General features: G+C 38.3%; 1 protein-coding gene across 2 annotated transcripts in view; it reads left to right on the plus strand.

Annotated features, from left to right (window-relative positions):
- Positions 1-13,445, plus strand: part of FNIP1 (folliculin interacting protein 1) — a 121,030-nt gene that overhangs the window by 662 nt on the left and 106,923 nt on the right. The gene's annotated exons all lie outside the window — the stretch shown is intronic.

The raw sequence follows: 13,445 nt of genomic DNA on the forward strand, positions 1-13,445 counted from the left end.
CACGTTTTGGCCAACCTTGCGACTGCAGGGCAGGCTGGAGGAGCAAGTGGGCAAGATGCCGTTCTTGCAGGTTTCTTGGAAGCTATAATTGGAGGTGTGCGGTTACCCTACCCAGCGGCCTCAGTGTCTTCGAAGGAAAAATGTGAAACCTAAGAGATTATGGTCACTACTGACCAGACTGAGGCAGGACTGAATCAGTTGAAGCATGGCGGTGGCTTTGACCACAGAATCATCATCCCTTTAGAACTCTTACTAAGAGGAGCCTTTGGAAACTGAAAACGACAGCAAAATATTTTATGACACTACAGGCTTGGTTCATTTTTGGTTGCTAGACCTGTTGCTGGTAGAAAAACTTTAACAGTGTCAAACTTGATGTAATACAAAACTAAATTCAAGGTAAAATTTAGTCGTCAGCCTGCATTTGAAGAAGAGGTTATGTCTTCCAAAACAGCCTTAGTGCTTGTCGCGCTGTGGAAACTCGTATATATAGCTAGGCTAAATGTCAGATATCACTCACACCTGCTGGGATAGCCAGGAACCCGGCCGTGCAGTGCGTGCAGGAAAAAATGAGAATCCGTTCAAGTTTGCGACTGGCCAAGGTGTGAAATGACTACCACACTGGTTTAAAAGGTTTTGGTATTAACATTAGTCACCCAGTCTTGCCAACACAGGTCACACTAGTAAACATTCAGTAAGACTTGTGAAACTGTAAATGGCAAGAAATGTAACTGACTTTGAAGGAAGAAAAATCTCAATTGTGATTCTCTTGGAAAAGTGCTCACGGATCGTTTTCTAGGTTTTGGCCTTTTCCGCTGGGAAATGTCCTGCCATCCTCACGTAAGGACCTTCTTTTAAACATTTCTTTAGTGTTCGTTTCTTTCCAGGAAATGAAAACGTGGTCTACATCACACTACACCGAGCCATCCAGTAAATCGAGAGGCAGCAGAAAGCAGGTTTAGGGAGGGTATTAAAAAGGTGACGGCTGGATAGGCTCTCTGTTTCTAGGCGAAGACTGAGGTTGGGGTGCTTGAGTTTTCAGCGGTCTCAAGTCATTCATGTGAAAAAACATTTTCATGTCTGTTTTTTAAAAACATGAAGTCTACTGTATAGTTGTGTAATACTACTACAGAGTTGCCAAAGCACTTTCTCAGTAGTTATCTCATGTGGTATTTCATAACCACCTTGTCAGATAGGACGAGCAAACAGTACAGATAGCCACATGGTCCTTTTTCTAGTGAAAATAAGAATCATGTGTAAACCTATTAACTGCAGTACAATAGAGAATTGGTTACTTTCAAAATAAAATGTGTATGAGTGTGCATGTGAGAAAATGAAAACTGGTTAATGTCCCACAGCTAGTAAATCTGCAGGTTTATTTAACCCACATCTTAAAAAAATTAAAACAACTTCTTCGAAGTATAATTTACATACAGTAAAACCGAACCATTTCAAGTATGTTGTGTTTTTGGTTACATGTATACAGCTAAGTACCCACCACCCCAATGAAGATTTGGAACACTCGCTGCTTTGCAGGCAGTCCTTAACCCCTTCTCACCCAGGGCAGTCACTGATCTGCTTCTTGTCTAATGACAGAAGTTTTGACTTTTTAAGAATTTCATGTAAATGTAACCACACTGGTACTGGTTTCTTGTATCTGGCCTAACTTAACTCTAATGATTTTGAGATTCCTTCATGTTGTAGCTGGTATTAGTAGTTCCTTACATCTCATTGCTGAGTAGTATTACATTGCCTGAATGTACCATGATTTGTTCATTCACCAGTTGGCAGACATTTGTGCACACATCTTTATGTGGACATGTATTTTTATTTCTCTTGGGTGGATACCCTTTATTCCAAGGGTCATATGCTTAACTTAAAAAAAATTGCTAAACTTTTTCAAAGTTGTATCATGTTGTATTTTCACGAGTTATATATGAAGGTTACAGTTGCTCCATGTCCTCTCCAGTACCTGATATTGTTAGTCTATTTTGCAATTAAAGTTTTTGTATTGTAAAAAATCTAACAAAATTAACTGTATTATCCATTTTTGAATCTTTTGATTATAGCCATTCTAGAGGGTGTAGCGACATCCTGATGTGGTTTTAATTTCATTTCTGAATAAGAAATGATACTCAGCATCTTTTCATGTAACTTGGGGTTTTGAGTAGACTAAAATTTAGTGTTCATACCGGTATGTCATGTTTTCCTTTCTAGACCCCCCCCCCTTTTTTTTAGCTTAAGTTGGTAAATCAGGCTTGGACACATTTAGCCATTGGTGACTGACTATAGTTCAGCCCATAGGAGTCAGCTCCTAGAGTAAGCAATATACATGACCCAGTGGTGATAAGCTGTAGTAGGACTCATAGGAGAAACTTTTGATAAAGAAGCCTTAGGAGTCTTTTAATATTGTTTTTCATGGTTACCCTATTGGAAAAGATGGTTAGGCATCACCCTTTTCCCTTCCCTCTTCGCTGTTAAGATCTTTACTTACAGATTTCTGTGTGCTTGTCCTGTCTAAGCTTCTTGAGCTGGAGATGAGTGTGAAGGGTATCACTGGGGGGATATTATTTCAGTCATTTATAAAATTAAAGCAATAATTTGTTTTTATCCCTTAAAGAGTTTGGGAAAGAAGGTGCATTTTGGAAGATGCTGCTTTATGTTTTCTCCATCAGGCCACTTTCCAGTGGAAGTAAGATTAAGTCTAAGCTCAGTAACTGCAGTACATATAAAATGATTGCTTTGAAAATAATCTTGAAAAAAATAATTTGGTGAAGAAGGTTGTTTCATAGTTAAATGTCTGTAGGACATAATTCATGTTTTGTTCAAAAATGATTTCTCTATTTTTGTTTTATTTCTAATACATGAACATTTGCTCATACTTGTCTGTAGTGGGAATTCTAAACCTGTTGAAACAACTTAATTGGTCTTTTGCTATCACTCTTGCTTTTCTCCAAATCATTCTCAATACTTTATCCTTTTAAAAAAATGCAAGTAGATAATCATTAGTTGATACCTACCATTTTAGGTATAGTATTTAGTATCTTCATTTCAGTTATTTTAAGACTTAGCAAGATAAGTTATGTAAAGTGCTTAATGCAGTACTTAGTTACCACATGGCTTTCAGGAACCAGAAGTAGTTACTATGATGATCTCATGCTCATGTGTGAAACTATTGAGTTTAGGCACAAACTCCTTAAAGTGGTGCTGTGTGGTATGTGGCTTTTGCAAAGACTGTACTCTTGATTTTTAAAAAAATTTTCCATAAAGTCATTTTTTGAAACATAGACATTAGTCTATTATTATACTTAACAGAATTAACAAATATTTTAAATTTCATCTATACTTATTCTATATTCAGATTTCTCGATTGTCTCAAAATGTCTTTTTGTAGTAGATTTGTTGAATTGTAATCTTGAGAGTCTTCATATTGCATTTGCAGTTATGTTGCTTAAATAATTTTTATTCTATAATGGTCTTCTCCCCCATTTAAATGTGATTTGTTGTTGAAACTGGGTTATTTTTCCTGTAAAATTTCCCACATTCTCTGTTTGACTGTTTGCTTCATTACAGTTTCTTTTGATTCATTGGTTCTCAGTAATCTGTGTTTAGTAACCTCCACTCCAGGTGATTCTGATGCTCAAATTTGAGAACCACTGTTAGAACTTAGTCTCTATTTCCTGTGAATTGGTAGTTAGAAAGTGTATTAGATTTAGTTAGGTTCAGGGTTTTTTTTCCAAATATTCCGTAGATGTTGTGTACTTTCTATCCATCAGAATTACATAATGTCTGGTAGTCTCACTTTTAGTGATGCTAAGATTGATTAGCGATTTTGGGTGTATCAGCCTTAGTTTTCATTATAATATTCTTCTTTCACTGATGACTTTTCTGTCTTTTGTTGATCATTGCCTGAATTCATTATCTTGTTGGGGGTTGCGACATGGTAATACCCAAATCCTAATTCTTTCTGTATTTATTTCCTGGAAGAACTTCATCTTACTACCTGTTTGGTTACTCTTTGCCACAGGAGAGGCAGCATAAAAATTTGATTGTTTCCCTTTATCACTTTTTTAAAGATCATTATTTCTTTTTAAAAAGATTTTATTTATTTTTAAAGAAAGGAGAAGGGAGGGGGAAAGAGGGAGGAAAACATCAATGTGTGGTTGCCTCTTGCACACCCCCTACTGGGGACCTGGCCTGCAACCCAAGCTTGTGCCCTGACTGGGAATCAAACCGAGATCCTTTGGTTCACAGGCTGGCACTCAATCCACTGAGCCACACCAACCAGGGGCCCTTTATCTTTTTTTTTCAGAATAGTTTATAATGAGTTCAGTGAAGGTTTTAATTTTATTTCATTGTGAGTTCTTGGATTTTAATGTATTAATCAATTATAGTCAAATTATTCCATATTTGGCCATTGGAAGACTTCAAATTAATTTATGTGCCCTTTTGATGTGAACTCATTAGTTTTTGATAATCTCTTGCTTTCTTTTGGCCTTTATTCCCATCTCCCTTTCCTATGATTTTATTACCTTGGACTTATTTTATTCTGGGTTGTGCCATACTGTGCTATTCCCTGTTCTCGGCATAGTCTTCTATACCTTTTTCATTAGCTTTTTGTTGTGATTGTCTGAATTTATCCTATTTATCCTCCTTCCAGGAAGCCTTTTCTGATTTCTCCCAATTGAATTAGGTTTCACTGTAATTTCTTCCATAGCTTATTGCATTTCCTTCTGTGACATTCATCACAGTTGTCTTTACTTATCCACGTCTCTCTTCTTTGCCTGAGAGCTCTCTCCAACTTCAAGGTGCATTTTGGAATGAGAACACTGTAGAACCATTTGATGAGTTGTTTGTGGGAACAGATACCTCGGTTTCTGGCCGGAGCAGTTAGGTGGACACCATTTTGTGAAGGGGAACATAATATTGTGGGGGCCTATCTCGAATACCCTAACCCTATCAAAAGTAGCAGCCTTCTTCCCTATTTTCTGTCAGAACACACTGTTTATTTCCTTCATAGCCCTTGTTATAATTCACCTGTCTTCCCCAAGCTCATACTGTTGTACCAGTGTGTAGTACAATGCCTGAGCATATGCTTAGTAAATACCTGTAAAACGAATATATGAAACATTTTTGAGGGTTGAAGGAGTGTATCAAAAGTTCTGTTTTGGACAGTTGGTCTAGTTTTAATTGCCAATGAGCTAGCTACCCACGTAGAGATGTCCAGTTGACAGATTAAATAAAGTAAATCTGGAGTTCACAGTAGAGGTTGAGACTGGGGATATGAATTGGAACTTACTGTCAATATTGCAACTAAGAGAGTGCATGAAATCATATAGGAACATGGTATAGATAGAGAATTGGAAAGAACAACTGTTTACCCTGAGAAATAAAATATGTGCAGCTGAGAAATAAAATATGTTACAAAATGATGGAATGATGAGCTGTTTTGTATGCTAATTGCTGACAACTCTTGTGAGATGAGAAACAGAAAAGTATCTATTGGATTTGTCAAGTTGGAGACAGTTTGTGATGTTAATCTTTGTTTTTGAGGAGGTGTGTTCGAGGAGGGAAGTGAGATACAGGTGGAGTAAATGAGAGGTAAGGAACTGGTTTCATTCCTAAAGCATTCTGTTTCTGTAGGAGAAACAATCTGTAGTGCTGACTTATTTTTTCCACTTTCAGTGTTCTGATTTAATGTCACATTTTGAGCTTCTGAAGTTCTTGAAAGCTAGCTTCTTAACATTGTCAATATCTGTAAGAATTTTTCAGTGTTTTTCAATGTAAGTTTTACAAAGATTTGTTCCATTCACAAGGGTTTTTATTATTTTAAAAGTACTACCCCTCCAGCCCTAGCCAGGTGGCCCAGTTGGTTGGAGTGTCATCTGCACACCAAAAGGTTGTGGGTTCCACCCCCCATCAGGGCGCATCCCCTGACTAGGTTGAAGGATTGATCCCTAGTCAAGGTGCCTGTGGGAGGCAACCTGTGGATATGTGTGTGTCTCTCCCCACCTTGTTTCTTTTCTCCCTATCCCTCTCTCCTTCCCTCCCTTTGTTTCTGTGTAAGTCAATAACAAACATATCCTTGAGGGAAGGCGTGTTAAGTAAATAAGTAAATAAATAAAATATTACCCCTACAAATATAGATTGTACCTTTTAATCTTATATTAGAAATAATGGTTATAGTATTCTTTTTAAAAATTTTTATTTATTTATCTTTAGAAGGGTAGGGTAGGAGAGAAGGAGAGATATCAATGTATGGTTGCTTTTGGTTCATCCCCTGCTGGGAACTGGCCTGCAACCTAGGCATGTGCCCTGACGGGGAATCGAACCGGAATCGAACCGAGATCTTCTGGTTTGCAGGCCCGTGCCCAATCCACTGAGCTACACCAGCCAGGGCTGTATTCTTTATAGAAAATTCTGTGTGATCATATTAAAGTGGAAAGTTGAGAATTATAAGTAAATACATGTTAATAATCTGTGGTATCAATATTCCTGAGTCTAATTTTGCAGTAAAAAATGCAGTATTTTATTGTTAATTTGATTTGCTTTTCCATCTCTGTGTAGTGGTATTAAATTTTTTAGAGCCACATTTATTGACAGAAAACAGGCTAGTGAAAAATACAGCTTCAATAGTCAGTTTATAAAACTTGGACCTCATTTCTTACTAATATCATAATTATTGTCTTGAATCCTGCTGCGTTTAAATTATCTTTTAGGAAAGACTTGTTTTAAATAAAGTCCCTATATGAAATGTAGTAGAAACCTTTTTTTTATGTAAAGGAGCCCTAGACTAATCTCTCTGTTCCTGTTCTTGGCACCACTGTATTCTTAGTCTACTAAATTGGAAAATCAGAGAATCATCTTTTACTTCTCTCTCTGGCAATTGCCACAATTTGTTCATTTGTTAAATCCTGTTGATTTCACATTCTGCACTATCTTAGTTATTTTCTATTTTTCACTGTCGTCATCTTCATTAAGGACTTTAATGCTTTTCATAAAAATTTTGCCACTTTCCCACTTTTTGTGTGTGCTCCTCTACACCTTTCTACTGAATTGATTTTCCTGAACTGTAATTCTGATCAAGTCACTCAGAAATCTCCATTGACTCCCTGTTGCTTAATAGGGGATTACTTTGTGCCAAGCACTATTTTAGGTGCTTGACACATATTAATTTATTTAATTCTCATAATAGCTTAATAAACTAAGTCTGATTATCACTATTTTATACACGAGGTAATGGAGATGCAGAGAAGTTAAGAACCTTGCATCAGGTCATGTGGTAAGTGGTGAAATTAATATGTGCACTGACATTTGAGTTCCAAAGCCTTTGTGTTTAACAAAAGTCCAAACTCCTCAACTTGTCACATCTTTCTCTTCTAGAGTTGAAGCTTGGTGTGATGGACTAGAGTTCAAATACCTGCCCCGGTAGTTTCTGTATATACAATCTTGGGAAGCAGTATCATGTTTGATTAAAGGGTTTATGTGTGCATGTCTGAGTGGGGGGGTGGATGCTGGAGGTACAGTCCCCAGTGTTCACTGCACCTACTGTTTTAGAGTTGTTTGAGTTAAATGGCATGGGAAGCGCTCAAATGTTAGAATTCCTTCTCAAACTCCCCCACCCCTCAGTTTATCCTTTTTAGTCTTATAATTTTTCTTCTCACTGTTGATTCTGAGTCAGAATAATGAATGTTGCTTGAGAATAATCTGGTTCGTGTGTGTGCACGCTACTTGGAATAATGTGACTATAACGCAATCCTCCTATTTAAAAAACATTTTATTTATTTATTTTTAGAGAGGGAAAGGGGAGTAGAAAGAGAGGGAAACATCAGTGTATGGTTGCCTCTTGTGTACCCCTTGCTGAGGACCTGGCCTGCAATGTAGGCATGTGCACCGACTGGGAATCCAGCCGGCGACCACTGGTTCACAGGTCAGTACTCAATCTACTGAGCCACACCAGCCAGGGTTATTGCCATACTTTTGATCTTTCTTTTTTTCCTTCTTAAAGAAGACCCTTTAACATTTCATCTAATACTGCTTTGGTGATGATGAACTCTTTTAGCTTTTTATTATCTGGGAAGCTCTTTATATGTCCTTCAGTCATAAATGACAGCTTTGCTTGTTTGTAGGTCCTTGCTTTTCATCACTCTGAATATTTCTTGTCATTCCCTTCTGGCCTGCAAAGCTTCTGTGGAGAAGTCAGCTGACAGTCTAATGGGAGCTCCCTTGTAGGTAACTAAATGCTTTTCTCTTGCTGCTTTTAAGATTCTCTCTTTGTCTTTAATCTTTGCCATATGATGTGTCTTGGTTTGGGCCTCTTTGGGTTCAACTTGTTTGGGACTTTCTGTGCTTCCTGGACTTGTATGTCTATTTCCTTCACCAGGTTAGGGACGTTTTCTGTCATCATTTTTTAAAAATAGGTTTTCATTTTCTTGCTCTCTCTTTTCTCCTTCTGACACCCACATGATGCTAATGTTGGAACACTTTAAGTTGTCCAAGAAGCTTCTTCCTACACTGTATTTTTTTTTAAATTCTTTTTTATTTTTGCTGTTTTAATTGGGTGTTTTTTACTTCCTTATTTTCCAAATCACTGTTTTGATTGTTGGCTTCATCTATTCTACTATTGATTCCCTGTAAATTATTCTTCATTTGTTAGTATATCTTTAATATCCAACTGGTTAATTTTTATGATTTCTATATCCTTTTCCATGCTCTTGAAGTTCTCACTCAGTTCCTTGAAGTTATCACTAAGTTTCTTGAGTATCCATATAACCATTGTTTTGAATTCTGTCTCGTAGTTTGCTTGCCTTCATTTCATTTAGTTCTTTTTTTTGGAGATTTCTCCTATTCTTTCATTTGAGAGCTCTTTCTTTGTCTGCATTTTAGCTGCTTCCCAGTGTTTGTATCTGCTGTGTCTCCCAAACTTGGTAGAATGGCCTTGTGTAGTAGTTGTCCCGTAGAGCTCAGTGGTGCAGCTTCCCTAGTCACCTGAGTCGGGCGCTCCAGGTGCATCCCTGTGTGGGTTGTGTGCACTGTCTTTGTTGAGCCTTGATTGCAGTTGGCATCACTGGGAGGGATTGACCCCCCAGGACAATCAGCTGGAAGGAATGGCTGCGACTGCAGCTGAAAGGCTGCTGTGCTGGAGTAGACGCTAGAGAACAGGACTTACTTCAGTGGGGCTTTGGTGCTCACTGAGTCCAGTCTTCAGTGTGTTGTTTATGGAGGTGGTAGGATCGTAATTTAGATTGGGTCACCAGGTGTGCTGGTTCTGGGGGCCTCCTGGAAGGTGTATCGTCAGCCACCACCTGTGCCCTGCCTTGGGCCACCCAGCATGAACTACAGAGTAATCTGTAGATGGATGCTACTTGTGCTGGGCTTGGAGGTGCCTGGTGAGGCCTAGCTGCAAACCAAGGCTGGCTGCCTCTAGTGCAGGCCTGGCAGCACTTAGCAAGAGACAGGGCACACAGAGGTTAGCTGCTGCTTGTTTGAGAGGGTTCATGAAAGTCTGAAGCATGAGGTAAGAGAGGCCAAATGGAAAAAGCCACTGGAAGTGGCTTGGGTGTGCTGTAAATTAGGTGTGTCGGGTCTTAAGGGAATCACCTGTGTTGGGGGGATTGTGAGCCAGGTTGATGGAGACTCACATGTGGCACTTGCCTGCCAGCACTGGGGGTATGGGGGCATCTCAGAAAAGGAACAGTGGCCTGTGTCAGCACTTGTGTGTGACAGAAGGCTGTCCCCCTGCACCCCAACTCTTGCCCTGATGCCAGACAATTCAGTTCCTCCCCATATGGCCCTGGTTCCTTTCAGGCTGCTGCCCCAGTGCTAAAGCTCAAAGGGATTGAGTCCTGTGAGTCTTTATGGGGGGCTCTTTAAGAGGAACTGCCTGGGACTCAGAAGCCCTTAATCCCACTCAGCCACAATCCCCACTTGTTCTTGACAGCCAAAAGCTATGGGGATTTTTCCTCCTGGTACTGGACCCCTGGGCTGGGAGATCTGGAGTGGGGCTGGGACCCCTTGCTGCTCAGGGGGCACTTCTGCAGCCAAGATTTCTCTCCTTTTATCTGCCACATGTGTGTATTGGACCAGGCTGTTCTGCAATCTTTCTTTATCCTATCTGTCTCCATGGGGCTTCTTTAATTTCCTAATTGTAGGACTTCTATTCAGCTAGATTTCAGGCGGTTCTGAATGATGGTGGTTCTGTAGTTCAGATGTCATTTTTATATGGTTGTGGAAGTATTTGAGCACTGTACTTTCCTATCTTGCCATCTTGATTGGAAGTCCCTTTCTAAAACTTTTAGTCGTAAAGTCCTCCAGGGGGAGCTTCCTGTATTGATCCTTTTAAGTGTCTTTTTTGTTTGTTTTTTCCTCTCCCAATTTCTACCTATCTCTTTCTATTCTGAATCTAGGAGATTTTGTCATTACTTTGGGTGAATTTTTGTGTCTATTTTTATTTTAGCTATCGTATTTTTAATTTTTAAAAGTTCATTCTTTTCATAATCCTCTGTTTTTTCAGCCCTATGTCTGAACCTCTTTCACTGAAGTCCCTAATAGCCTTGAGGTTGGTGCTTTGACAGTTTCCCAAGAGAAGAAACATCAGATCTATATAGGAGTATGACTAAGAGAGAGAGGATGCAGGAGGCCAACTTCACATCTTGTGAAGGATATGCTTTTTGTTCCTCCACCTCTACTCCACCTTCCAAAGTGCCTTATGTTTCCAAGGGACTCTGAGGGGACAAATGTTTTGGTTGCTCATTGACATCCCCATATATTAACACTTGGGTTGTAGCTGCTTGTTTTCAAAAAGTCAGCTGCTACTTTTCATCTTTCAAATGCAGTCACACTTCGGTTCTTGAATGTCTTGGTTCTCAAGCAGTTTGCTTCTCAACCACGTCTTTCACAGAAAAAATGTCTCAGTTGTCTTAACAAAACTTTGGGTCTCTATTCTCCATTTGACAAACCTTTCATGCTGATACCTCAGTGACCAGTCACGCGTCAACAAAGGAGATTCAGTTTTTGAACAAATCACTTCTCAAACGGTTTTCCAGAATGACTTAAGTTTGAGAACTGAGATTCTACTGTGTTTACTGAAATCTCTTTATCCTTGAAAATTCTGTTCTCATATTCACTATGTTATAAAGACATGTATGTATGTATATATATTTCACTTCCTATCATTTTAATGAGATTTGAATGTATCATTGCACTTTGCTTAATCTGAAAAATTTTAAAGCTTTTTATTGTGAAAAATTTTCAACAATAACGTGAAGAACATACTGTACCACTACCCATCTTCAACAGTTATCACCATTTTGGCTTTTTTGTCTGACCCCCCCCCACCCCGATTATTTTAAGTATTAATATTATATATATATTTTTTAGTTCTTTTGTTGTTTTTTTTTAAAGATTTTCTTTATTTATTTATATTTAGAGGGGAAGGAGAGAGGGAGAGAAACATCAATGTATGGTAGCCTTTCGTGCGTCCCCTGCTGGTAGTTGGCCTGCAAGGAACTGGCCTGCAACCCATGCATGTGCCCTGGCTGGGAATCAAACCGCGATCCTCTGGTTCACAGGCCCGCGCTCAATCCACTGAGCTACACCAGCCAGGGCGTTAATACTATAATTTTTTGTTGTTGGAGTGTTTTAAAGGAAATGATAAACATCTTGTCATTTCACTGTGAATACTGGAATGTGAATCTCTAAATGACTACTGTTATCTCTAAGAATGAACAGTGATTCCCTAATATTTAACACTCAGTTCATGTTCAGTTTTACATAATTATCTCAGAAATGTCTCTTTAGAGCTGGAAGTTTGAATTAGGTTCCTAATAAGGTTCACATATTAATTTGTGTGTAGAATGTCCCATGTTTTGGATTTGAATCTGATTTCTTCCTCACTGTGTCCTTGATCTTATTCCTCTCTCCACTTTATTTTCCTTTTGGTAATTAGATTTAGTGGCTTGATTGGATTCAGGTCCAGGTTTGTGTTTGGAGGATTGAAGACTATTTCATAGGTGTGCTGTGTGCTTCTTAATGCATTTTACTGGGAAGCACATATTCTCTGGTCATCCTACTTTTAGTGATGCTACGATTAATCAGTGGGTTCAAGTGGTATCAGCCTGATTTCTCCATTTTAATGTTGTCCATCATCCTTTCACCTAATGGTTTTAGCATCTCTTGATGATGATTATTGGATTATTTCATTGAGGGCCAGTAAAAATGTAGTTGCTGGGCTCTACTCCCAAGAATTTATCTTTGTAACAAATTTCTAGTTAGTGCTGAACTACTGTATTATTTCATTAGGTGTTGGAGAATAATTATCATTTCTTCTGAAACTGGTCTGTAAAGGCAAACAAATTGTGTTTTATTTACCAGTTTTCAAAATAATGATTTGGTGTTGTAGCAACTTCACAGGAGACCAGGGAGGTGGTTTTGGTTGATGTTTGTTTTTGTTGTTTGTTTTCTTAATATTTGATACAGTTCACTGCAGCCATTGTATTTTTTGGTGAACCATCTTTGGCCAGTGGGGGCCTTTTCAGATTGGCTCTAGTGTTGTTGTTTTTTACCTTAGTGGTGTTCTGGCATGACAGTGTGCTATTACAGGCATATTCTGATCCATGCCTGAAATCAGCTGTTTCTCCAGTGATCACACACAGTTCCTTTTGGTAGGAATGGTATTCAGTGACCTCTCTGCATCCGGGAGGTTGTCATTGCCAGAGCTTGTCATCATTTATAGGTCATTTCAGAGAACAAAAATAAATGTTAATACTATACCTGATTCAAATTAAATTTCATAGTGTTTTTATTTAACTTTTTTGATTTTACATTTTTATCTGTTATGGTGAAAATTCTGTTTCCTAACAACATTGCTATCATTACTTAATTGATTAATTTTATTACATATCTATTAGTTTCAAAATGACACTACCAATGTTATACTAGCTATAATGCTGTTGAATGCAGTTTAAGGTTTCTTTGAGGTGCTTCTCTTCTTCTCTTTCCCCCCCCCTTTTGCTTCTCTCCTCTCCTTTTTGTCTTTCCTCTCCCCTCTTCTCTTTTTTCTCCTCTCCATCTCTAGTATATCCAGCCTCTCCAGATTAATACACAGTCCCTTGTGTGTATTCTAGTGGAGAAGCTCTTGTATATGTGACTAAATGTATACAAAAATGTTAACAGGAACTGGAATGATAAAATTTCTGGGCTATACTGTGGAGTCTGCTGTGTGGGAGAGTCATTGTTTTTAGAGTTGTAGATCAGTTAAGTGGACATAGTAATAATTTAAGTAATAAATTAAGAATTACTTTTAAGAAATAAAAGTAATTTCCTTTTTTCACATTGTCTGAGAGCTTATCATTTATGCTTTGAATTATATTTACTTTTCTGTTTTTGTGAAAAGTAGAAATTCAGTTTCTAATTTTGTGACCTATAGCTTTGTTTGTTTTGTTTCACGT

This window comes from Sturnira hondurensis, unplaced genomic scaffold (assembly GCF_014824575.4).
Source record: "Sturnira hondurensis isolate 20B ecotype Veracruz unplaced genomic scaffold, ASM1482457v3 Scaffold0006805, whole genome shotgun sequence".
Lineage (NCBI taxonomy): Eukaryota > Metazoa > Chordata > Mammalia > Chiroptera > Phyllostomidae > Sturnira > Sturnira hondurensis.